This window comes from Canis aureus, chromosome 9 (genome assembly GCF_053574225.1).
Source record: "Canis aureus isolate CA01 chromosome 9, VMU_Caureus_v.1.0, whole genome shotgun sequence".
Taxonomy (NCBI): Eukaryota; Metazoa; Chordata; class Mammalia; order Carnivora; family Canidae; genus Canis; species Canis aureus.
In genome coordinates, this window is record NC_135619.1 from 61,580,205 (window position 1) to 61,607,274 (window position 27,070).

The window sequence follows — 27,070 nt, forward strand, 5'->3', positions numbered from 1 at the left end:
TTTGATGAGGTTTGTTTTCTTATTGAGTTTTAAGAGGGTTGGTTTTGTGATTTATTTTTTGTTTTAGTGTTTCTTTTTTCTTTTTTTTTTTTTTTTTTGGTGTATTTTGCATCATAGTACTTTGTCAGATGTGTCTCCTGCAAATATTTTCTTCCAGCCTGTGGATTATATTCTCATTCTTTTTACATCGTATATAAGAAAGCAACTTCATTTGAGGGAACACTAATGTAAATAGCATTGTGTTCTTAATTTCAAATTCCATTTGTTCATTGCTGCTATATGGTAAAACAATTCACTTTTGTACATTAGTTGTGTATCTTACAAACTTAATATGACTACTTATTAGTTCCAGGAGGTTCTTTTTGTTTTGTTTTTTTTTTTTTTGTTTTTTTTTTTTCCTGTTTTGGTTCTTGGGGATTTTCTCTACAGATACTCATGTGGTCTATAAACAAATAAAGGAACTTTTATTTCTTATTTCCCAGTCTTTATGCTCTTTATTTCATTTTCTTGTCTTATTGTATTAGTTAGAACTTCCAGTACAATGTTGAGAAAAACATGGTGAGAGGGGACTTTTCTGCTTTCTACCTAATCTTATTGGGAAAGCATCTAGTTTCTCACCATTAAGTTTAATATGAAGTGGGTTTTTTCTAGATGTTCATCAAATTGAAGAAGTATTCTTTATCCCTAGATTCCTGAGAGGTTTTTTCCCAAGTCAACGTTAGATTTTGTTAGGTGCTTTTTTTTTTTTTTGCATTTATTTATATGATCATGTGATTTTTCTTTTTTAGTAAGTTGATGCAATGAATTACATTAATTGCTTTTTAATACTGGACTAGCCTTACACACCTGGAATAAATTCCATCTGGTCATGGATTCAACTTACTAATATTTTGTTGAAGACTTTCACATGTATGTTCATGAGAGAGATCCATCTGTAGCTTTTTTTTCTTGTAATGTCTTTTTCTGGTTTGGTATTAATGGATACCAGTTTAATGCTGGCTACATAGAATTTTAAATTAGGAAATGTTTTCTCTGCTCTATCTTCTGCAAAAGTGTAGAGAATTGGTAGTTTTTTTTTTTTTTTCCTTAAACATTTGGTAGCAGTCAATAATGAGCCTATCTACTATTGGTTGGTGCTTTCTGTGTCAGAAGATCATTAGTTATTAATTAAATTTAATTGATACAGACATATTCACATTGTCTATTTCTTTTTGTGTGAATTTAGGCAAATTGTGTCTTTCAGGAAAGTGGTTTGTTTCATTTAGGTTATCAAGTTTGTGGGCATAGAGTTGTTGATGATGCACTCTTTTTGGCCTTTAATGTTTATAGGATTTATTGTGATGTCCTCTTTTACTTCTGATATTAGTAATTAGTGTTTTCTCTTTTTTCTTAGTTAACCTGGCCAAAGGCTTATCAATTTTATTGAACATTTCAAATACCCATATTCTGGTTTTATTGACTTTCTTTTTTGATTTCCTGTTTAAAATTTTATTGATTTCTATTTTAATTATTTTTTAATCTCTTTTCTTTTGTTTACTTTGGATTTAACTTGATTTTTTTCTAGTTTCTTAAGGTGAAAACTTAGATTATTTATTTTAGATACTTCTTCTGTTCTAATATTTGCATTCAATGCTATAAATTTCCCTCTAAGTGCTGTTTTTGCTATATTGCATAGATTTTGCTAGGTTGTGTTTTAAGTTTTATTTTGCAAAATATTTTGCAATTTCTCTTGAGATTTCTTTCCTGACCCATAGGATATTTAGAAGTATGTTGTTTAATCTCCACAAGTTTTGGGATTTTCCAGTTATCTTTATGATATAATTTCTATTTAATTCCATCGTGGTCTGAGGGTACACATTGTATGATTCTCTCTCTCTCTCTCTCTCTCTCTTTTAATTTGTTAAGATGTCTTTTATGGTCCAGAATGTGGTATTTCTTGGTGAATGTCCCCTGTTTCCTTGAAAGGGATGTGTATTCTACTGTTCTAGGATGAAACAGTCTATAGTGTGCATTATATCCAGTTGAGTGTTGTTATTACTAAATTTAGCTATGTCCTTACAGATTTTTGGCCTGTTGGATTTTTCTGTTCTTTGATAGAGCAGTTTTAAAGTCCCAGGTAGTACATGTATTGTCTATGACTCCTTTGTACAATGGCAGAACTGAATAGCTGTAATAGAGACTGTATGAGCCACAAAGTCTAAAATATTTAATACCTGGCCTTTAGAATAAAATGTTTTCAGACTTTATTTAATTAAATTTACACCATTATTTTTCTGCTAACCTCTTTTATTAAAACTAAACTCATTAATTTTAAATATTTTTCCTAAGAAATGTTTTATAGCTGTAAATGTTCCAATAAGTATTATTTAAACAAAATATATTTTATTTTGTTTATTTTATTACTTTTTTTATTTTGTTTATTTTATTTTATTTTATTTATTTTATATTTTATTTATTCATGAGAGACACAGAGAGAAAGGCAGAAACATAGGCAGAGAGAGAGACAGAATCCCTGTGGGGAGCCTGATGCGGGACTCAATCCCAAGACCCCAGGATCACAACCTGAGCTGAAGGCAGATACTTAACCCCCGAGCCCCCCAGGTGTCCCCCAATAAGTATTATTTAGCTGTGGCTAAATATTTAATGTTTACATTGTTATATGGACTTATATGTACTTACTTTGTAATTTTCATAATTATTTTTTGATGTAGAAATTACTAACAAATATTCTCTCTTTTACCATCTTATTGGAGAATTGTTTATATTATTGATTTCTAAATTTACTACCTCCTAACTAGAGAATATGACCTATAGGATATTGATTCACTGGCATTTGTTGAAATTGTTCTGTGGCCATTTTTCATGATTGACTTAAAAATAAAGGAAAAATGCATTCCTTTCATATTGAACATGAGATTCTGTACTCATCGACTCAATGAAGCTGTTTTTCCTAGATGTTATCAATTTTTGAGAAAATTGTTGGAAAATCTGACCCTATTAAAAAAAAAAAAAAGAAAAGAAAATCTGACCCTGTGATTGTGTACTTGGAAAATTATTTTTGTAATTATTTTCTGTCTTACATACATTTTGGTCTATATTTTGGATAAAAACATATTTAGACTTTCGTATTTTATGTTGAATCATTTCTTTCTCCTTAATTAATGAACTCCTTTACCAGAGTTATTATCTTTCCTCAAGATCTGTTTTGTCAAAAATTAATATTAATACAATATCTGCCTTAGTTATTACTCAATAAATATTCAATAATTTCCTATCTTTTCCTTAATCTTTCTCTTTTAGGTTTACATAGATCTTTTGTTATTTTCCTCAATTTGAGAAGTTTTGTCTTCGAAATGGCATGGAAAAAAAAGTGTTGTTTATTGTCCTTATTGACAAATTTGTATATTTTCCTACCTTTATATTTAGTATTTTACATTGTCCATGCTTTTCTTTGATTTATATCTATATATGACTATATAGTTATATATGTATATGTTCATATGTTCCAATGTTCATATATATGTTAAGTATATATGTTTGTATATGAATATATTTTATTTTCCTTAATAGTATTAATTGAATTACTCAAGTTTTACTTATGCCCTTACAAGGTATTATGCATATAGTTTATATTTTATTAATTGTATTTAAATTTTTAATAAAGAAAACATTTATTTAATATCTCTTCTCCCCACCTAAACAATAATGTGAGAATTATAAATTGATTTAATATATTCAACTCTGACTCATCTTTCTTAATTGTTAATTTGTTTACAATTTGAGTTACCAAGTTTGACTTTCCAGTGTAAACATTATTATTAGTGTTATCATCAATGCTTACTTAGAGTTACCTCAATAGTTTCCAAAATTTTTCTCAAAATTACTGTTTGCATTACAATCCTTCCATGCTTTTAATATAATAATAAATGAGAAATTCAGAATTTTTTTCTAATTTGTTTTTATTTTGTATTCACAATAAGATTTTACTTTATTGGTTTTTTTTTTAATTTAAATTCAAATAGCAACGCAACAAGATTTCAACTGGGTACAAAAGCATATACATTCTCAGGACTTAAAAATACTTTCCATTATTTTCTGGCCTCTATTATTTTTTTTTTAAAGAATTTATTTATTTATTTATTTATTTATTTATTTATTTAATTTATGAGAGAGAGAGAGAGAAAGAGAAAGCACACAAACAGTGGGACAGGGAGAAGCAGGCCCCCGCTGATCAGCGAACTAAAAGTGGGCCTCAACCTAGGACCCTAAAATCATGATCTGAGCTGAAGGCAGATGCTTAACTGACTGAGCCACCCAGGTGCCCCTGGCCTCTATTATTTTTGATGAGACTTTTCCTTTCATTCAAATTCATGAGATGTTTGTTTGCTTTTAATAGATAAACTTTTCCTTTTTCAATTATTTAACTATTTTTACTGATTTTGTGTTCTACATTTCCACATGGCTAGTGTAAAAAGTGAATTACTGTTATTTATCCTGCTTTGTACTTGGTATGATACTTTAATCTGAACACTCATGTCTTTTATGATATCTAAACTGTTTTATCGGGATCCCTGGGTGGCGCAGCGGTTTAGCGCCTGCCTTTGGCCCAGGGCACGATCCTGGAGACTCGGGATCGAATCCCACGTTGGGCTCCCTGCATGGAGCCTGCTTCTCCCTCTGCCTGTGTCTCTGCCTCTCTCTCTCTCACTGTGTGCCTATCATAAATAAATAAAATTAAATTAAATTAAATTAAATTAAACTGTTTTATTAGTTAAAAATTATTCTTTAAATGTTATACTTGCTATTTCTATTGGGTTCCTCTATTTGAAATAAGTTGAGGAATATGCAGTCACTCTTTAATGTGTGTCTTCCAAATCTTTTAATGTTAAAAAAATTCTGCAAATGTATACTCCCACATACATAATTTATTTAACTTTCATCAATAGTATATCCAGCTACGTCTAATCTTAATTTTTAACGCTTTTACTGATTTCATATCAAAGACTATATTTTTTAAAGTGTTCTCATATATTTTAAATAACTTTCCTATTTTTCCACTTTCTTCCAACTTTTTTTTTAATTTTTGAAATTATTCTTAATTATCCTCCAGATCTCCTATAATATCAATTTAACTTGTACTACATTTTGCATTGTACCTATTGGCTTTCCTTGGTGTAGGTTATTTCTTTATGATTTTTTTTTTCTTTGATTCTGAACTCACTTCTTTTTCTTGAGTTTTTGTTTTCCCCTAGGAGTTCCTCATGAACCATGAGTTCTAACTGTATTCCTATGTAGAAGTCTTGTACATTTTTCCAATCTTGTGTCATTTTTACAAGAATTTCTTAGCTTGGAATTTCTAATCTCTTAGAATTATATAATTTTAAAATAGACATATATGTGTGCAAACTTAGTTTGTTCTCATGACATTTTTTTCCTTTTTTGCATCCAGAAACTAAAGCAAAGTCTTACAGATTCAATGGCTAAGAGCAACATTTTTCTCATATTGTTCAATGAAGAAGACAGTAATTCCAAATCTTAGTTAAGCAAGGTTATTGTGTAATTCTGAAGGTCCAAACACATAACTCATGTTTCTGGTTGAGCTCTTATATTTAGGGAAAATATACCCTTTGTTCATTATATTATTGGTTCCTGACCTTACTTCTATAAATTCTGTTCTTTTTTTCTGTTACATCTTCTTTGCATTCTCTTCTTTTGTTTCCTGGATGGCTGTATTGTTTTGTTTTGTTTTGTTGCTCTCTTATTTTATCAAGCATATCTGTGTTTATAGCAGAAAAAGATGTCTGCATTTTTTCAGTCCACATGTTGCAAAGATAAGAATTTCAATTAGAACTTCATTTTGGGAAAACTATTTATATTAGGGGTGTAGCTATTTAATTATAATATTTTTCTTATTTTTAAGGTAAAAGTTTCGAATTATATGTGGTTTAGGAGCCTTTTTGCATGTCCACAATAGCCAAACTGGGAAGGAGCCTCGGTGTCCATCGAAAGATGAATGGATAAAGAAGATGTTGTATGTATATACAATGGAATATTACTCAGCCATTAGAAACGACAAATACCCACCATTTGCTTCGACGTCGATGGAACTGGAGGGTAATATGCTGAGTGAAATAAGTCAATCGGAGAAGGACAAACATTATATGGTCTCATTCATTTGGGGAACATAAAAAATAGTAAAGGGAATAAAGGGGAAAGGAGAAAAAATGAGTGGGAAATATCAGAAAGGGAGACAGAACATGAGAGACTCCTAACTCTGGGAAATGAACAAGGGGTGGTAGAAAGGGAGGTGGGCGGGGGGTGGAGGTGACTGGGTGACAGGCACTGAGGGGGGCACTTGATGGGATGAGCACTGGGTGTTATTCTGTATGTTGGCAAATTGAACACCAATAAAAAATAAATTCAAAAAAGGAGCCTTTTTGCCAAAAACTATAAACTTATACTTACCTAGTATATTAACTAACTGCTAGAATGAGAAATATATGCCTGAGTAGGAACAAAACTGTAAACTAGATTAGCAATTGGGGATACATTTTTATGTCTCTTGCCCTTGGAATATTATATGAGCTTTTTAATAGACTTATGTACCTGTTTTTAACAGGTAATTTTAATGGAAACAGTTATCTAAAGAAAGATATGGAAGCAGAAAAAGAATTTTGCAAGAAGTTTCGTATATATATAAAGTGGATCTTCCCCCTTCCAAGCTCCACTCAGCCAGGTAGTACCTTGTAAGTTCTTGCAGTTTTCAGGAAAAATTGCTGAAATTAATGCCTGGTGAGTGAGGTTCACTTGGAAACAACCATTGTAATATGTGGCACTGCATTTAATAAAGGTATAAAAGGAATGAAATTTTTAAATTGGCTTCTGTACTTTTTTCCTAGTGATGAAAATGCATCACACTGAGTATAAATGACCCAACTGTATTCTGGCCCAGAGATAGGAAGCAGTTCTCAATCTGACAGACATTAAGTCAATTATTTAAAAATAATTAAATTTGTACAGGGAATAAATAAGCAATAAGTCTGGTTAGTTAAGTCCACCATTTGGAGCAGGTTAAAGGTTAATTTGAAGGAGTGGAAATTTTTTTCAACAGGTGATGCTAAGCCATTGAAGATTTGTTGTACAAATGAGCAACGTGAATTCTACCTTCTAAAAATTAATCTAGCACCAAACGCAGTGCATATAAGAAATTTAAGTTCCACATTGTCCATATCGACATAAAACTAAATATATCGATTAGAAATTATTGGTTCAGTTAATAAAAACCTTCTAATAACTTAGGCTGCAGGACTCAGATGCTTGGGTCAATGGTGAATCCAGTACTTTTGAGTGTATGGGTATAACTTAGATTTGATTTTTAAATGTAAACCTTTTGTTATTCTTGTTTCTGTTCCAAATGTAGAATTTTAATTTTTCAGCTCTTTTGTTTGTTTTGAAACTTGGTTAGTATTCTTATTATATATAATTGAAGTGTAAATGTCACAGTATTTCTTTAAAAGCAAATGCCAATTAAAGTGAGAGATGTTGGCAACAGGCACAAACTCACTTCATTTATTATAACATGTTCTGACCTTTTCATTATTTTGGTGGCAATTATTCTATGGCTTTGCAACCAACAAAAACTCAGCTGGATTTTTTGATACGGCTCTCTTATTTGATTCAGAGTTCACACTTTTCCTTTTTCTCCTACAGATCAGTAGTGAATTTCTGAGCTATATTCTGGAGAACTAGAAGTAGCAAGTATATTGTATTATTAAAGCAGAAAAATTCAACAAACATAAAATAACTCCTACCAAAGAATTCTCTTTTTCTGCGTACAGATTAGAGGTTCCTTTAACTTGGTTTGCTGATTTAATAATCATTGTTTAACTGTAAGGAACCTTGGAAATGGGTCAATTTAGGTCTAGGATAATGGAAAAAATTAGTTGTGCAGAAAATTAGTATTAGTTCATGACTTCTCCATGCACTGTTGGGAAAAGGTGGCACAAAGATACTCACCTCTAAGCCAAACAGACTGCCAACATTACCAGGAGAATACAATATGAATAACAAATGCCTTAAGAAAAAAAATTAAATCCACAGTGAAAAAGGGACCACAGATGATTACAGATGATAAGTAGATATAACTGGTAGTGTATGTGTGTGTGTGTGTGTGTGTGTGTGTGTTTCTAGTGATGTGTGTATCCAGAAATAAGAACCAGCTATAAATGATGACAGGATGTTCCAAAGGCTATAATATAACAGAAGCTGTGAGTAATGTATTGGCAGGTGCTTGTCTAATTACAGTTAAGGGGTAAATAACTCACTTGGACACAGAAAAAGCACAAGGGCTGAGAAATGGCATCCAAGAAGGAAACAGAGATCTGACAGTCGTGTGGAAAATGCAACTCCAATCACAACTAAAGAGGAGAAACATGCAATTTTTGCCCAGTTAATGACAACTTTCTTAAATCTATTGGGGAAAAACTTTGAATTACTAAATTCAAAGATGTGTTCAGAAGCACAGATGTGACCTGAGAGGACCCAGAGTCCCATTTAAATCTGTGACCACCTGTTGCACACAGGATTGGACCTGAGTGGGCTTCCTGTGGTGCTCCACACTTCATTTCTTCACAATACATGGGGAAACATCTTGATATGAGGCAGAGGCCCATAACCTTTAGAATAATGGGTGAGTTTTGTTTCATTATTCTTTCAGTCAGACTGGAGCAAATCTCACAGCTCATCAAAGGAAGCAATGGGGACTCATAGAGATCCCAGTTGAGCATCTAAACCCCGTCGCTGAGTTTTCTTTGTGGTTTTATATCAACTTACTCTGAAGAAATGAATGACCAAATAAGGGAAGGTTTAGTGATTCAGTATCCCAGACCCACATCTTGGATCAGTTCATAAGCATTCCGACATAAGTAATTTCATATTCAACAAACTATGCTTTCCTCTTGAAGCTCGAACTTAAACAGAAGTTAACTCTCATGGTGGTGATACCATTACTTTATGTTGGAGAAGGCAAAATGGAATAATGTTGCCAACTAGTTGCATGCTCTAATACAATCTACTACATCACTATATATTTCTCGTTTTGAACCTATAATTTCTAAAATTTTAACAAAGAAAAGCATATATCCCACAACAGGAGTTGGCAAACTTTTTTCTGTAAAGACACAAATAGTAAACACTTTTGGGTTTGCAGCAATATGATCTCCATGGCAACTACTCCACTCCACTGTTTTAGTGAGAAAGCAGCTATAGGCAAAATGCAAATAAATCAGAAGGGTTGTGTTCCAATAAAATGTTATTTACAAAAACAAGTAGTGAGTTGGATTTGGCCCAAGGGCCAAAGTTTGCCAACCCTTCTCTTATATAATTACTAAACTAAGCCATTCTATTCACAGTCTTGAAATCTTTTGTATTTCTAGGGAATCAACTGCATTGTATTCTCTAAGGCTATGACTACCTTTAGGTCAATACTCATTCTTCCAGTACCCGAGGAAGCTTAAGAATGATCATTTAGGCTGTCTACTCTAGATCATGTGTGTTTCCACAATTTTCCCATGAGAAGTAGACTACATGGGAGCTTCCACTCTGGGTTAAATAAGGGAATATAAAAGGAGAAGGAGCATCAGGATCACAAGGCATGTCCTCACTTCAAATGAAACCACCTGATTTAAGGGAAAATAGTTGCATAAATCCTAGCACTAATTACTTTTAAACATTCCACCTGTCATTCTTGTACCGTGTTTTGTGACATAGATGTGCCATTTAGCAGGTAATGTCACTTAAATAAATAATAGTTATATAATGGGTCATTTTACTAAAAATACATTTGTACATCATTAACAAAGGAGGTCCAGAGAGACAGTGCAGTTTGTGCCAATTCTCCTGGATGCTCTATTTGATTGTGTTCACTCACAGAAGTATGCTTAATAAAGAGACCCTAAGATGTCTAATTGTCTAGCATTTGTGTTCAGCAACAGGTAGCCTGCTAAGTGTTAAGACATATAAAGCTTGAACCTCATGAAATTGCTGGTTTTTAAGTCAAAACCAAAAAAAAAAAAAAACAAATAGAGGATTAGCAATTTAATGTGAAGAAGATTGTTCCTGGCTGCAGATTTTTTCCTATTCCACACTTTGATTATATTATGCCACTCTCTTCTGGTTTACCAAGTTTCTGTTGAGAAATCTGCAACTAGCCTTATGAGTCTTCCCTTGTAAATTAAGGAGTTCTTTTGTCTTGCTGTTTTTAAAATATTTTTCTCCATCACTACACTTTACAAATTTAATTACAGTATATCGTTGTCCTGGTTTTATTGTTTTGATGAGAGTTCTCTGTGCCTCCTAGATCTAGATGTCTGCTTCCTTTTCCAGATTAGGAATGTTTTCATCTATTATTTCCTCAAATTTTCTGCCTCCTTTTCTCTCTCTTCTTCTTCTGAGACTCATAAATATGAACATTATTACATTTGATGGAGTCACTGAGTTCTCTAAGTTTATCCTTGTGTTCCATAATTCCTTTTTCTCTCTCATGGTCAGCTGCACCATTTTCTGTGATTTTTTTGTCTTCTATATCACTTATTCATTCCTCTACTTCTTTCAGCCTTTTGTTCATTACAACAGTGAAGAAGACTGTAATTGACTCTTTCCCCAGGGAGTGTTTAGTTTATCTTTGGACAGTTAATTGCAAGTGTAATTAATATTACCAACAGGGAAATATAAGGTGCAATAGGAGCTTAGAATGGAAAGATTTACCTAGTGGAGGATATCAGACAAGACACTCTGGATGGGGACATTTAGGTAGAGACCTACGAGATAAATTAGATTTAGAAAAAATGAAGTTGGAGAGTTGGAGACAGGAAGAAAGGGCAGGAAAGTCCACCAAGAATCTTAAGCATTGAGAGTCAATTACCTTCAGGTTCAGAGGCAGGAGAGAGTATAGATATATTTGGTAATAGATGACATGGTTTCAATAAATTATGTTTCATATATTTGCATTTTATATATATGTATGTGTATGTATATACAAATATATATGTATATATTTATATATACATATATGTAAATATATATATTTACATATATGTATCTATCTTTTTCCCAAAAAATATTTCAGGGTTGATAGATCCAGAATCAAACGACTGTGTTAAATCTTCACTGCTATGAGAAGCAAGAACTCACAGCCCAGGTTGTTCACTCTCAAAGTCTCTAACAACATAGAAACAGATAAATCTTCAAGTGAATGCACAAACAAGGTATCCTTCAAAATCTTCTACTTCTAGTCAAGGGTTCTTCTCTTCTCACCTCATCTATCAATTACAATATAATAAGAACATCCTTCCCCACCAACATGGTTTTCATGACACCACCATTAACAGTTTTGTTCCTCCCTGCTGTGTATTAGGAGTATATTGATGTGTTCCAGTGTGTAAGGGTACCTGACAATGGAAATACATTCAGGACATGTCTTTATGTGGGACACACATGTTGTGAGTCCTATGTCGTTCTTTGTGGAGATCAAATGAGCACTGAATCATGGAATGCAGTGTTTGTTCTCTCCAGTTACGGGGATTTTTTTAAGTCTGCAGAAGAGCTTTTATGAACTGTTTTCATTGCATGTGTTTGCTAATAATTTTCAGATAATAAATATCCATATACATGATATGAAACTACTTGCACTATAATCTGGTATTGATATTGTGGAAGTGGAGATAGCTCTCCCTCCCACAAAATACCTGGTAGCTACCATTTACGAAAAGTAATCTAAGAAGTGTGCATGAGCAAATTGAGTTGAGGACAGTTTGGAATCTGGGATTATAGTGTTCTGTATACCAAATATCACATAACTTTTATTTGGGGAATTAGAAGTTTAGGCAAAGACATGCCACACTTCTGGTATCTTCTCAAAACAAAACATCATAAAATATTTTTAAAGCATCTTCACTTTAGAGAAATGGATGATAACAACTCCTAACTTTCAATTTCCCTATTTATACATATTCCCTTCTCACAAGCCCTTTCACACACATGCATCCATTCATACCTTGCAATGAGAATATGGCATTCACATAATCTCTGCATTTGCCTAAGGAGGAGCCATAGGAAGAGATGTAGTAATTTGCTGCTACCCCACTTCTCTGCTTGACTCCTACTCACATATACTCCTCCCAAATTTCTTTAGGAATAAGAGTTTGGTTAGAGATGCCTCATTCTTGAAAATAGTACCTTCTGACAAGTTGCTTTGGGTTAAAACGGGGTCCAGGGGAGACAAGACAGGACATCTATCATCACCTTGCTCACTGATGAAGGGAAGTGATATCTGCTCTCAGGTTAAATCAAGAGCAGCCAGTGTCTATTTGTTTTCAAGAACTTCAGGCATTGAGGGAGTTGTTAACATCCTATTTTATTTGAATCAAACACCTGCATTTACTTGCCTTGGATAATGAGGAAAAATGGGGTCTCTTAAATATAGCCCTTTGCTATAAATAGTCCATCCATCTTAAATTTAATTATTGTCATTGTCAAAGTGTAGACTTGGTGAGGCAGAGTGGTGTCACAGAAATGTTCCTTGACTGGAGCCGGGCACCTGGTTTCAATTGAAGCTCTGCTCCTCATTAAGTGTGTGGCCCAGGTTGATTAATTTCACATCTCTAGGTCCCTCTGTTCTCTGGAGTATCCATTTTCTCTCCTTAATGGTTTTCAGTGTATCTTGCCTTTCCACTCTTAGCCAGGCTCCCTTGACTCAGGACTTCATCTTTTCTTACTGGGATGATTATAAGAATTGCCTCTCCTTGCCATTATTTCCAGCCTCATCGCTTGATGCACCCCAACCCTACCAAATCTATCATTTACAGTGCTATCAGCAGCAGTTTATGAAAATGTAGTATCATTCTATCATTCTCTGAGTTAAAGTCTTCCAAAGTTTCCTTAATTTTCAGATTGAGATCCAACTCTTTAGCCTGGTGTGAAGGAAACTACAGAAATGGGAGATGCCTATGTATTGCCCTTCCTCAGGATGTTTCCTGCAGTCCAGTGATTCCTAAACTGTATTTTCCTGAAGATGCCCATTCTGTCTAGCTCTAGATCTTATAATTATGTGCTGCATTACCCTCTTCCCTCCTTCTACCTATTCACTCAGCTCACTCTTTTTAATTCTCTCACAGGCTCAGACATTGCCTCCTTCTGGAATCTTTCCCCAAATGGATCTTGGTCTGCACATTTGCAGATGTTGTACATTGAGAGACAACCTAGCATAAAGCTTCACACTGGGCATAGATGGTGACTACTGCCTTTTTTACCTCCAGCCACTCCTAATAAAATATGAGTTTTTTGAGGGAAAGGCCTGTGCTTTCACCTCTAGTTCTTCTTCAAGAAACTTGATAAATGCTTGATATGCAATAAATGAAAGCAAAATGAATAAATAAGAAGGCTGGACTCTACTAACCCATCCCTTTATGACATTCTGTGAATGTGTTCTCATTTAAAATCATTTTGCATTCTAGAAATTCACTGTATGGTGTTTTATCTTCCCCTCTGATCAAAAAAAAATATAGAAGTGTGAATTAAGTAAGTCTTTGCAGAATAGCAAGGAATGCTAAATTCTAAATCTGCACCTGATACCCAGTGGCAGCCAATACTGCATTCTCTGCCCCCACCCCCTTCTCCATGTCAGTTAGAGCCAACATCCAGAAGAGTCATATTGCACAGGGATGTAGGTTAATAGATGCCAATTGCAGTTCAGTGAAGATAAAAACTGGAGTAATGAGCTTGAAAGCAAAGAGGAAAATGAGAAACTGATAAATGGAAAGTACTTTGGGTTAACCAAAAATTAGATTCATGAAATACTCACTAAGCATTTTTTTTTCTCAGAGTCAATATCAAAAATGGAATTTTTCTAAAGAGAAAGAAAGCATTAAAGATATAATATTTGGGAAACAAGGGATACTACAATACAATTTGTGATAAGAAATCAACCACACTGGTGGAGAGGAGAGTAAGTGGTTTGGAAGTTAAGCAATGTGGAATCTTCCTAGATCTACTGGTAAAGACTGTGTGACTCTGTGTTGATTCCAAAAAGTCTCTTGGCTATTGTTTTCTTGGCTGTGGACTAAGGGTGCTGATATATATAATTCTAATTTCCTGCCAGTTTGACATTTTATGAGCCTGCAAACACTATGCAAGAATAAACAATGAAGTTAGGCACCTACACAGAGAATGACTGGTTCTCTCTTGTCAGAAGAAATTGAACAATCAGGGGAGGACCAACCACCACAAGGGATATTTGAAGAAGAATGAGAATAGAAGCCATAATTATTTGGAGATATGGACACCCTTCTTATGAAAATCTACCCAGTTTCCAAACAGAATGGGCTAGGAATTAGCAAAGAAAGCCAAGACCAGCAATGAATTCCATCCACTTTCTAGCAAATCAGAAGTTGTGGAAGCATGAGTTTTTTTGTTGTTGTTGTTGTTTTTTCCCTGCCACAAATTACTCCAGTTTGGCAGCTGGTGGAAACCTCTTAGATCATCTGGTACAAGTCCCTTATTTAATTTATCTGAGGCCAAGAAGGTAAATGATATGCACTAAGTCAAGCAGGCTGATCTGTTCCCTGATGGCAGCTTTTCTCCTGCTTGTTCCAACTGCTTTTATGGTGATCAGTGGCTATTTCTCCTCCTTATGCCTCCCCCACACACCTATATATTTCCAATACTCCCTCTGAAATGAGACAAAATGAGTTTTCTGCTACCTTAGATGACACATTTAAATTCAGTTTTCCCACCTTACCCAACCAAATTTTTTGCTCACTTCTCCCTTCTCTAAAGATAACAGCCAGATTATACAACACAGACCTCTTAATCCAGCATCAACAAGAAATGAGTATTTTGCAGAATTAAGCAGGCTACCATTTTATTGATGGGAACCCTTTTTTTTTTTCTTTTTAAGAAAGCAGTGGATGACTTGAGTTGAACATGCCAAAAGATTGATTCTTTTAATTTCCTACGATTGTACATAACCATTAATTATCATGTTAAGATCTATATAAAATTGTGTAATATGACTATAGTCATAGTCAGGATAGCATCATGTAAGCTTCACTAAGTGACCCTAGTTTGTGCTATATTTTCTCTCAAATGTTTTTTCAGCCTCTCCTCTTTTAAAGCTTCTCACCGTCTGTGGTATGTAATTCCCATTGGTGGAAAATTCTTTCTCTGGTTTCCTGCTTTTGAATGCTATCTGAGCAGGAAAAAAAAAAAAAAAAAAGATTTTTTTGGTGAGTTTATCTTTCTATGATAAACTATGAGTGATATGTGTAAGCATGTGTAATGTTTCATTTGGTATTTGAGACATGCTTTTTTCTTCATTCTCACTTTTTAATAAAAATTGAAATAAGAATAAATAAACAATAGTAACCACCCATTACCAAATCGCTATCATGTCTAAGCACCAACCTGGAAGAAACAAGGTTGGTGATACAGTCTGTAATTACTATAAAGGAATAGGTAAATTGAAAATAATATTGCAAATTGAATTCTAAGATGAAACAAACAAAATGAAGATTTAAAGGTACAAGAAATACCAAGTAAAAAGGAAGTAAGAGATTAGCATAAATGTGAATAAAAACACAATTTGGTTTTATTGGACTATGTTGACTACTTGAATTAGCCTCATTTGGTAGGTTCCTCCCTCACCTACAATATGCTTAGGACAGCAGTTTTAATTCTATTTTCTGCATGTACAAGGAAAATGAAGTTACTTTATTTCTCCAGTTTCTTAGTTATATTTGATTCCATTTGTTTATAGCTCTGTAGCACTCTGTTTAGCTTAATACTTATACCCGCCCATAAAACTAGAAGAAATGATTTGTAATCAAAGACTTAAATATTTTAACAGGCTACCCAAAAATACTTCTTAATGAGTGTTATTGTAGTGGGGCAGTCATGCAGCAGACTTTATTTTTTATTTGCTAAATAAATCAGCAGATATTATTTTATGTTATATTGTTAAAGAAGACAGTATAACCATTGAAATTAGATGCTGCAAACTTGGAATGGTTTAAGTGTTATTTTGAAATTAACTTTATGGCACATTTTAATAGAACTTTGACAGAATTTTAGCTGATCCTGAAGTATTTTTATAATAAAAAATCTTATTTAATTACAAAGCACAAATTATTTTAAATTTTTCTCTGGAAGAAAGAAATCTTAGCTGCTAAATTAATATTGCGATTACAGAGAATTTGCTGAGAAAGACAATCATGTTGAGATTTTACATGCTCTGTGATCATGAAGAAAACTCCATTCTCTGGACATCACTGCTAAAAACCATCTGACAATTTAGATTGGGCCCACAGGAAATTCCTATTTTCATTCTGTTGGGGTTGCTAAATTAATTAACAACATGATAATGTTGCAAGGGGGACAGTAGAGCTAAGTTAAGAGATCAAGGTTAAAGAGTATAATTAATATATAATGAGTTCCAAATCCCCACTATCTGCACTCTTTTTAAAGAGACCATCACACATTTCAGAGCTACTTATTTGTTTCTGTATGCACTTGGAAGTAAACACATATTATATGCTAGAGATATTTATGAGGATTTTAATGAAAAAATGCAAGAATGTCTAAGTTTAAATATCAGTTTTACCATTTTCAAGTTGTGCTACCCTTGACAAGTTACTTAACATCTCTGTATCTCAGTTACCATTTATAAAATGAGGTTCAAGACAGCTTCCTCGCAGAACTTGTTTAAGAATTAAAGTTAATAGGGGTGCCTGGGTGGTGCATTTGGTTGAGTGTATGCCTTCGGCTCAGGACTCAGGTCCTAATCCCTGGGTCTTGGGATGGAGTCCCACATTGGGCACCTGCTCAGTGGGGAGTCTGCTTCTTCTCCCTCTGCTCCTTCCCCCTTCCCTCTGCATGCATGCTCTCTCTCTCAAATAAAATTTTTTTAAAGTTTTGTTTTTTAATAATTAAAGTCAATAAACACCAGTAAATAGAACAGTGCTTGACAGGTAGTAGATATTTAATAAGCCATGTTTCTTTTACTATAATTCCTATTCTTCTTTTCTCAATGAGTCCAAATTAGCTTCAATATATGCATCATATTTTTTGTACTGAAATGTGTCATTCAGGGGACAGCATGTAATAATGATTTGCATTTTTGTATTATCATTCAGTTTACAAATCATTTTCACAAATGTTCATGATATACTGTATCACTTACCTTCGATTAATTTGATAAAGCAACTTTTACATCAAAGGCATAAAAGAACTCAAGGTTTTTTTAATTTTCCCATGTCAAAATTACTATGAATGTAATTTATTGTTTTTATTTTATTGAGGAAAAAATAACTTAACTTCACTTGGATTAAAAAACAAACACAAAACCCTCATTATTTTTTTTTTAATATAGGAAAGTTTTGACGTGGGCATTGAAATATATGTATTTCCTAGGGAGGGCATTTTCTCAGGGCTTTTCCTTAAGGATCTGGTACATAGATAAATATCCAGGGTCTGTAACAAAGATTTAATAATTTTCGAAAAGAAATTTCAAAATTAATTCCATATGGTATAATTGATAATTATTGTCTCTATAAAACTGCTCTAGATTTTTTATTTCAATATTTCCCAAGTATTTTCAATTCTTAAATCCTTAAGTGAAGCCCTTTGTGTTAACAGGCATAACAGGAAATTTAATTTTATGTTCTTCCATTGTAGGTGGTTTATTTCCTTCTCAATATATCCACCAAGCCCACCCCACCATTGGCTGATTTTGATCCTAACCTTTGTACCCAGAAGCATTCACATTTGTCACCTGTCTTCACTCAGTGACTGCTAATTTCAACATCAATGCCTTTCACATCATAATCAGGAACCATGGACTGTCATACATTTTTAAAGGTGGAAACATTGACTTAACACCAAACGCACTTCAATCCAGCTTCTGTCTTCTTCAAATCCTGATTTTTTTTCCCCTCCAGCCTGAGCTTCTAGGCTTTTATCGTAAAGATACTCAGAGCAGAGATCATTTTGCAGTGGTTCTCAAAGTGTTGCTCCTAACTACCTAAATAGGAGTTATCTGTGATATTTATAAAGATTCACAGTTCTGAAACTTTAGATTCAAATCAGAAGCTCTAAGGTTGTTTCAGTTTACATATTGGGTAAACTCATGTGTTTTCATTATGCACATTAAACTTCCCAACCACTGAGATGAGAGGGGATGCATTTTACAGATGAGTTTTTATCAATCACCACAAAATGGAAACCTCTACTCATATTCTTGGTTCAAGGAGAAAATTTTAAAAAATCCAGGGTTCTTGTGAGCATGAATCACAAACATGTACGATTCTACACCTCTCCTGGGATAATTGCAAAGTTGCAAATAGCATATAATTGAATTGAATAGATTAAATTGTTTATTTGTTCATTTAACACACTACTGTAATTTTTGATACACTAACCAAATACATTTAAGCTCCTATTTTTAGAAATTTTTAGGATATTCATTACAATCACTTGTACATATTCTCTATATTTTCCATCAGTGTTACTTGAGAACAATGTATTAAACACTTACAATATACAGGCACGCTGCTCTTAGCATTTTACATTCATTATCATATTTAATTCTCCCAATGAATTTTTGGGGGAATCAATAATTATTCCCAGTTTTGCATTTGGGACAGTGATGTTTGGAAAAATCCATACACTGCAGTATATGGTAGAAGATTCTAACTCAAGTCTACACGATTCCACATGTCATGTTTTATGTTTTTATGTATTAGATTATTATTTGCTCTTCACATACTAAGTTTCTAAAAGGAGCTTTCTCTTCCATGGCCACATGTAATCTTTACATTATTAACATTAACACCATACATACAACATATATCATACACACAATAGTAAACTCAAGAAAACAAATACTTACCAATTCTATTCAACACATATCCCTCTCCAAATCCTACTCTGTAGATGTAATCAGATGACAGTTTCACACAGTTTGGGTGTATTGGTTTAGTCTATGTAAATAATGATGATCAATCTCATCTATTTTCCCAGTATAAATAACCCTGTAATAATAGTGATAGTAAGTTAAAGGCTGATACAGTCAACCCATAAGCTAGCATTCCTAGCTGAATGAAATATCAAGATAAATGTTCATAATAAAGTGAAACCTAAGTCAATGGACTCAATATGATTTAATTAGTTGTGCGCTTAATGTCCCAAATCCCACATTTTCTCTTATTTAATTTCTATGTTACTATTACATCTGGAACCATGATGCCTCAATATATGATTTATTAAAGTGACTAAGTGATTGGAAACATATACCTAGGAATCAGAAACAAACATGAGTGAATAAAATGCACCTCAATTGTAGCTGGCATGCATTTAGTGAAATTTCCTCAAAAACAAAGAGTTGGAAAGGAGCCCAAATTCAAAAGATATAGCCCCAAGTCCTCAAGCAATGAAAATCACTGTCCAAGATATTTATCAATCCTAGTGTTAAAGATGATTTTTTGATTCATTCAAGAAAATAGACAAGTATTTAAGTGCACAATACCTTACTGTTAACTATATGCAATATGTTGGGCAGCGTATCTACCCACTGAACAATACCCCTCCACCATCCCTGGATAGCTATTATTAAATAGAATTATTATCTATTTCTATACTTTTGACTATTCAAGTGCCTTTTATAAGAGGAATCATGAAGTATTTGTCTTTCTGTGACTGACTTATTTCACCTAGCTTAATGTCTCCCAGGGCCATCCATATGTCACAAATGATAGGATTTCCTTCTTTTTAGGGGCTGAATCATATTCCACTGGGTATATATACCACATTTTCTTCATCTATTCATCTGTCAATGGACATCTGAGTTGTTTTTATATCTTGGCTATTGTGAAAAATAATGCAGTGAACTTAGGAACTCTTCAAGACTTTGATTTCAATTATTTGGTGTATATATACTCAGAAATGGGATTACTGGAATACATAGCAGTTCTATTTTTAATTTTTTGAGGAACCTCCATACTATCTTTCATTACTGTATCAATTTACATTCCCACCAACAGTGCACAAGGGTTTCAATTCCTCCACAACCTTGCCAGCACTTGTGTTGTTGTTAGTGGTGGTAATAGGCATCATAGTAGTTGTGAGGTGACTTCTTTTTTTTTAAGATATAAATTATTTATATGAGAGACATAGTGTGCGTGTGTGTATGAAAGAGAGAGAGAGAGAGGTAGGGAGGGAGAGAGTAAGAGAGGGAGTAAGGAAGGGAGTGTGCAGCAGAGGGAGGGGCAGAGGAAGAGGGAGAGAGAGAATCTCAAGCAGACTCTTGATGAGTGCAGAGCCTGAGGGGGGCTTGATCTCATGACCCTGCTATCACAACCTGAGCCAAAGTCAAGAATCAGAAGTTCAACCATCTGAATCACCCAGGCACCCTTCACTATGGTTTTGTTTTGCATTTTCCTGATGATTGATGCTGAGAATCTTTTTGTATACCTGCTGGCCATTTGTATGTCTTTGGGAAAAGGTCTATTTAAGTCCTTTGTCCATAGTTTAATTGGGTTATTTTATTGTTGCTATTATTGCTATTGAATTACTTATATATTTTTGAAATTAACCTCTTATCAGATACATGGTTTGAAAGTATTTTCTCCCATCCCATATGTTGCCTTTTTAATTCATTGGTTGTTTCCTTTGTTGTACACAAGCTTTTTTGTGTGATGTAGTCTAATTTATGAATTTTTGCTTTTGTTACCTATACTTTTGGTATGCATATCCAAAAATAATTTATCAGGAGGACAGTGTTTAAGTGTTTTTACCACACACACTCACAAAAACTACAAATAGCAACAACAACAACAACAAAAAAAAGAAATGCAGGAAAATTTTAAAGCTGATGAAAATGTTTTATCATCTAGACTGTAGTGATGGTAATATAAGTGTGCATATATGTCTAGACTCACCAAACTACAAACATTAGTTATGTGCAATTTTTGTTTACCAATTATATCTTAAAAAAGAAGCTGGAAAAAATTAAGAAAATAGCCATTAGGAAATATTCACATTTACCCAAAAACGCTCCTAGGGTTGACTCCTTTTTTTCTTTCTCCCTCAGATAGAATCTAACCTACCAAATAGCCATATTATTCAAACTCTCAAGTTGGTTATACGTGTAGTACTAAGAATAACAATATGTTGCTGATCAGCATTAAATCACTTATCAATGCTATCAGAATTCAGACCATAAAATACACATTTTTATTGACCCCGCAGATATTTGACATTGTCTTATACAAGAATTGCATTGATGGCTCCTATTAATTGTGGCTCCTATAGCCACACGCTTTGCCCTATGATTTTTACCCTGTGGTCCTCTCTCACTTTGCTTCTGGCTTAGCCATTACTTGATTTGGCCAATAGAATATTAGCAGGCTTGACATAAACCCAGGCTTGAAAAAAATCTCTTGCACATTTACATGTCTTTTTCTTGCTTCCCTGCAATAATTGTTAGAACAGATTTGAGCTAGCCTGGGGACAAAGCTGAGCTAGCCTGCTGGAGAATGAAAGAACATATGGAACACAGGCAAATCATTTTAGCCAAAGCCTCAGACATGTGTGAAATCACAGACCTCATCAGCAAAACCATCTAACCAGCCCTCAGCTGACTATAGACATCAATTCAATTCATCCAGCCACTGGGATCATGAGAAATAATAGACAGCTGCTTATTTAAGCTAGTGTGTTGGGGAGAGGCAATAGTCATAGCTAACTGACATATAAAGAAGAATACTTTATGAAGGATATTTGAGTTATACCAGTTACACAATCTCTATCTTGGTGGAGTGCACCAAAGTGAATAAACTTTGGTATACATCTGAGATTGTAAGTGCACCAAAGGGATTGTGAAAGGTCATAAGGTGTTACATGAGAAACACCAGGATAACTAAATTTGTTGATATGTACCTACTCCCACAGCAGTCATAGATATCCATGGATTTGACTTCGAAGTCAAGTCAGAAAACATTAATTTCATCATCACATTTGTTCTTAAGAAAACAATAACAGTATCAGAATAAATTCTGACATTATAATTAGCAATAGAAAATGATTGATGTCCATACTCAGCAGATAAATGATTTTTCATAATTCTTTCAACCTTAGCAACAACAATTATAAAAATTTGACTATTCTTTTGTGAAAACCCCTTGTCCCCTGCCCTCTGCTAAAACAGTTACTGCCTTTTTTTATCTTTCTGGTTTTAATCCAAGTTGAAAATAGATATTTAATTATGCTTCAGCAGTTTCTATGTCCTGTGGCCAAATGCAAACATGGCATCAAATTTCTCATGAAGGATTTTAGCCACACCTAGCAAAATTCTGTTTTGCTTCAGTTACTTGTCTTGATTACAAATTTATGGAAGGCAAGCACAGAAACCTTGTTGCAAGCCTTGATGAAGTCAATGATGAGTTGCATGACCTTGGGCAATTAACTTCATATCTACTTGACTCTGTTTACTCATGAGGAAGATGAGAGAGTGAGAACCAATCATCTTTCATGCCTTTTGTGCCTTTTGGAAGCAGATTGGAAATTTAAAAACATGGAATTTAGAGACAAGCAGACTTTGTTCAAATCCTAGCTCAACCATTTACAATTTAGTATTGAGTATTTTAATTATTTACCTTCTGGTTTATCATTTTTAAAATCAGAATAAGAGATATTTTAGGGCTACTGAATGGATTAAATGGATTAGGACCCTTTTGTCCTCAGTGAATAGCATCTCTATTCTCGACTAGGTTCTGAACATTTTGAGAAATGAGGAGTAGATATGGAGACCTAAATGTCCTTAATGTTAATTGAAAGAAAGTGGTTTTGAAAGAAAACTAAATGGATTTTCTAAGTAAACCCCAGAATCCGGCAAATTTTCTCCCACCAATCACAGGCAGAGATGGTACAGAGTACAAGTTAACAATGAGAGTCTAGGCACAAGGTGGAGCAGAAGGAAATACACACTTTCATGAAGTAATCTTGCTCCCATGCAAAATAGAGGGCAGAGCTGAGCCAAACATGCATATTTTATAAATTATTAATCAGGCAAGTCACTTTATCTCCCCTTGGTCAGGGTGAGAGTAACAGCAGAAAGGTCGATGATTACGATTGAATTCTCTCTTCAGGAAGAAAGCTTTAGAATGGGTTAGAAGTATGGACAGCCAATATCCAATATTTACTGTGATTATTTTTTTAATGTTACATTACTTTTTTTTTTTTTAGATCACTAGGATTTTATTTAGATTGCTTTGCTGTGCAATTATTTTCACTTATATATAAGAATGATCAGATGAAGTGGGAGGAATTAATTCCTATCTTGCTGAATTGTTTCTTTCCAGACATATTTCTGTCCAAAGTACTAAAGGCTGCAAAACGTTACTCCTATACTTCTAATTTTAATTAGAAAGACAATAATCATGAAACTACTGTGGTAGGCATTATATGTTAGTGTATCTCAAAACATCTATACAAAAATAGAGTAAATGGCAATTGATTGGGATGATAATGATGTAGGAACAAGTTAGGGGCAGACAGGACTAGGCAGGGAAAGATAAGGTAAAGGCCCAGGTTCAGGCTCCCAGAAATCCATGGGCTCTCATAAACCCCAAGGACACCAAGAGGCCCCAGAATCAGGTTCCTACCCATCCCAAGGAAACAGAGATAAGGCAGCAAAAACAGAAATCAATCAATTAATGTGGCTCCCTAGCTCCCAAATGTTAGGGAGTATCTTCCTTTTAATGGCTACCAAGTAATCACAGAAACTCACCAGACCACAAAGAAGTAGGTAATTGAGAATGTTATCAATAGTCCTCGCTCAAACCAAAACAGCCCAAGAATCTCAAGACCAAGCTCTGCAGTGTCAGTAACAGAATGTGGTCAAGATCAATGGATCACACAGATTATAAATAATCAAAATGTAACGTGTGTCTTATCCTCATGTGTGAGAGTAAGACTTATGCAACTTAAATTTTCTGAGATGCATATAAATTCTCAAAACAAGAGCTCACATTCATAGAAACGACATTTGGCATTAGCATCAGCTAAAGTCAAAGTCAAACTGACTTGTCCAAGGAGGATCCTGAATTTTCAGCACATTTCCTAAACAGAGAATTCTACCTGAAGTCTTATACAGCTAGAGTCATTACTTTAGAAGAAATCTCACATTGGACTCCTGAGTTAAACTCTTAGTTTCATTTCCTATGAAGTCAAGTAACATCATATGTATCAGGAGGCTACCCTAAGACTCCAGTAGGAAAGTGCTTTAAATAGAATCAAAACTAACAAACATTTCAAATTAGTTTTGGATGTGTTTTCAGTTGTTCTCTGAATTTAAGTCCCAAGTTTCTGGGGTTCTTCCCTGCCTTTTCCTTTTTGTCACTACTTGAGGAAGATGATATAAAGACAACCTTACAAATGTATACAAAGTATGGCACCAAAGCTAACTAATGTGAGTATTGGTGAGGGAGCTACATGAAATTGATTAGGAAAGGAGAAGCTTGGAAAATAATAACTTTACCTTGATGGAGTGGGAAGGACACGCCTTGATACAAGGCCTTAAACATTGGCAACACTAAATACACTGGTAGCTATAGAGAGAAAAATCAGTTTATCATCCTTAAATGCTCAGGTGAGCTTCCTTCTAGCGAGATCCTATGAAGAGAGTGAAGAATATGGTCCCATTGTCTCAGTATGCAATTAATTTGTCCTTAAATCCTACAAGGGCTGTAGAAATATCCAAATGAAAAGAAAATTGAGCCATCCCAACAAGAATTATTGTAGTAAGAAGAGACCAGGGCTTCTAGTCCCACACAATTACAATAGCCCCAAGGCAGAAGGGGAGAGAGAGAGAGAGAGAGAGAGAGAGAAATAAAGGACTTCCCCCCCCCCCCACTTTTCTACATTAAAGCTACAAAGATGCCTTCTGATAGGAGGACACGCTGTAATTTTGTTTTAATGTCTTCAGTAGAATGGTGCCATTTAGTTCAGCTTTTAATGTGGCCTTAAATTGCTGTTTTATTACCCTTGTTGACATTCTGGAAGCATGAAATTAGCAAATCACATTAAAGAAGCAAACAACAACAACAAAAAAAGCAAGAAACCGTGGCCTAGTTAAACAATGCCAGCATAATTCACCTATTTGAATAATATTCTTACCTTAGAACACCAAGCATATATTTATCGGAAGGTTTCTTTTTCCATAGTCGGTGAATTAGTTTTATGAATAATTGCATATTCCGATACAGTGCAAACCGTCGGCACTCATGGTGACCTTGAAAGATGTTCCGTGTTGTGTGGGAGAAAGAAGATAGTTTGCAACTCTTCTGCTCCCTTCTGAGAAATGACACATTTTGACTCCACTTGATGAAAGAGTCCTGCTCTTAAAACAATACTTGTCAGTATCTTTGCTGCTCCACTCCGAAGGCATTGCCTTCTGTTCTCACGGTGATCATTTTATTTCAAACAAAAGCAATTTTACAGTTGCGGAGTGAAAATGGTTTCAATCAGGATAGCTTTATGAATCTACCTTGATAACACCTACCATACATATAGCTTGGTTCACCCACCTTAGATGTGCACAGCACGCTGACGTTAGCCTAAGGCTGGGCACAAGCACCGAATGCAAAGACTGTTTTTATAATAAAGTGTTGAGTATCTCAGGGAATTTATTGACTATTGGGCTCAAAGTGAAACTAGAATGGTTGTCTGGCTATAGAAGGGTTACAAGTGGGTTATTCAAGTCATGATGGTGCGGCTGGCTAGAGCTGTGCTTGATCTAAATTCAAACGCTGGCATATGGTTTTCACTGAATGCATATCACTCTCACACCATTGTAAAGCCGAAAAATTGTGAGTCGAGCCATCCTAAGGGGAACACTGTCAGTTGTTCACATACAGCTAATTATGCATTTGTTACTGATCAAACTACAAGGGGTAATAATGAATATAAATTTGTATCGTTGCCTATTCTAGTCTTATAAAATAAAGCAGGTAAGCTCAAGTATTCGTTTCAGTGGAGTGTGAGGAGGCTTTTTAGGGTACACCTTATTATTTTTGGCTCTTGGACATTTATGTCCCTTTTCTAACAGTGCCTTTATTATTTATTTATTTATTTATTTATTTATTTATTTATTTATTTATTTCAGTTTTTAATGGTTTATTCATAAGAGATACACAGAGAGAGGCAGAGACACAGGCAGAGGGAGAAGCAGGCTCCCTGCAGGGACTTGATCCCAGGACTCCAGGATCACGCCCTAAGCCCAAAGCTGATGCTCAACCACTGAGCCACCCTGGTATCCCCGCTAATTTCATTAGGAGAAATTAGCTCTCCCTCATTGGAATGAGGCTGTTGAGGCTGTAATTCAAATTTTTCTTCCCCTGCTATCCAGGGAGTGGAAGGAAAACTCAAGAGAGGCCAATCTGATGACTTCATCATTAACTTTGAAGTTTGAGATCAAAGTAACTGGAAGTTTTTGGAGTTCTCTTACAAGTGGCAGCAGTGTTTTCCAGAACATAAGGCCTGGCCTGTAAAGGTTTGCATCCTGACCATCACTCCCTAGGTGTATGACATGAAACGGCAGCTTGACCATGTTGCCTTTGTTGCTCATTTATAAGGGGAAAAATGACAACCCCAACCTCATAAGGTCATGTGTGATGAGGGCTAATGGTGCTAACAGGTGTGAACATATAGTGGATGCATGTTGGCTACGGGTATTATTTTTGCACATCTCAGCAGTGCTACCTGGAACATTTTGCTGGTCTCTGGGAGCACTTTTCCTTTTTCTTTTTTTCTTTTCTTTTCTTTTCTTTTCTTTTCTTTTCTTTTCTTTTCTTTTCTTTTTTTTTAATTGTATTTATTTATTTATTTATTTATTGGCTCTTGCTTCCCAGCTTCCAGTTCTCCCTTGGTGCTTCTCATTTCCAGAGTGGTTTTCCATTCTCCTATTGATTCTGGATCTCTGGTGATCATCCTGTAAATTATTTTGTGCTTAAATTAGTCATTT

The 27,070-nt window shown here is 34.5% G+C and overlaps 1 long non-coding RNA gene across 3 annotated transcripts in view; it reads right to left on the reverse strand.

Moving 5' to 3' along the window:
* Positions 1–25,403, reverse strand: part of LOC144321004 (uncharacterized) — a 126,305-nt gene extending 100,902 nt beyond the window's left edge. For all 3 annotated transcript variants that reach the window (XR_013386678.1, XR_013386677.1, XR_013386676.1), the window contains exons 1-2: positions 25,225–25,403; positions 18,941–19,082 (exon numbers count right to left, since the gene is read on the reverse strand). This is a non-coding gene — a long non-coding RNA (uncharacterized LOC144321004). The remainder of the gene's footprint in view (positions 1–18,940; positions 19,083–25,224) is intronic.
* Positions 25,404–27,070: the final 1,667 nt, after the last annotated feature.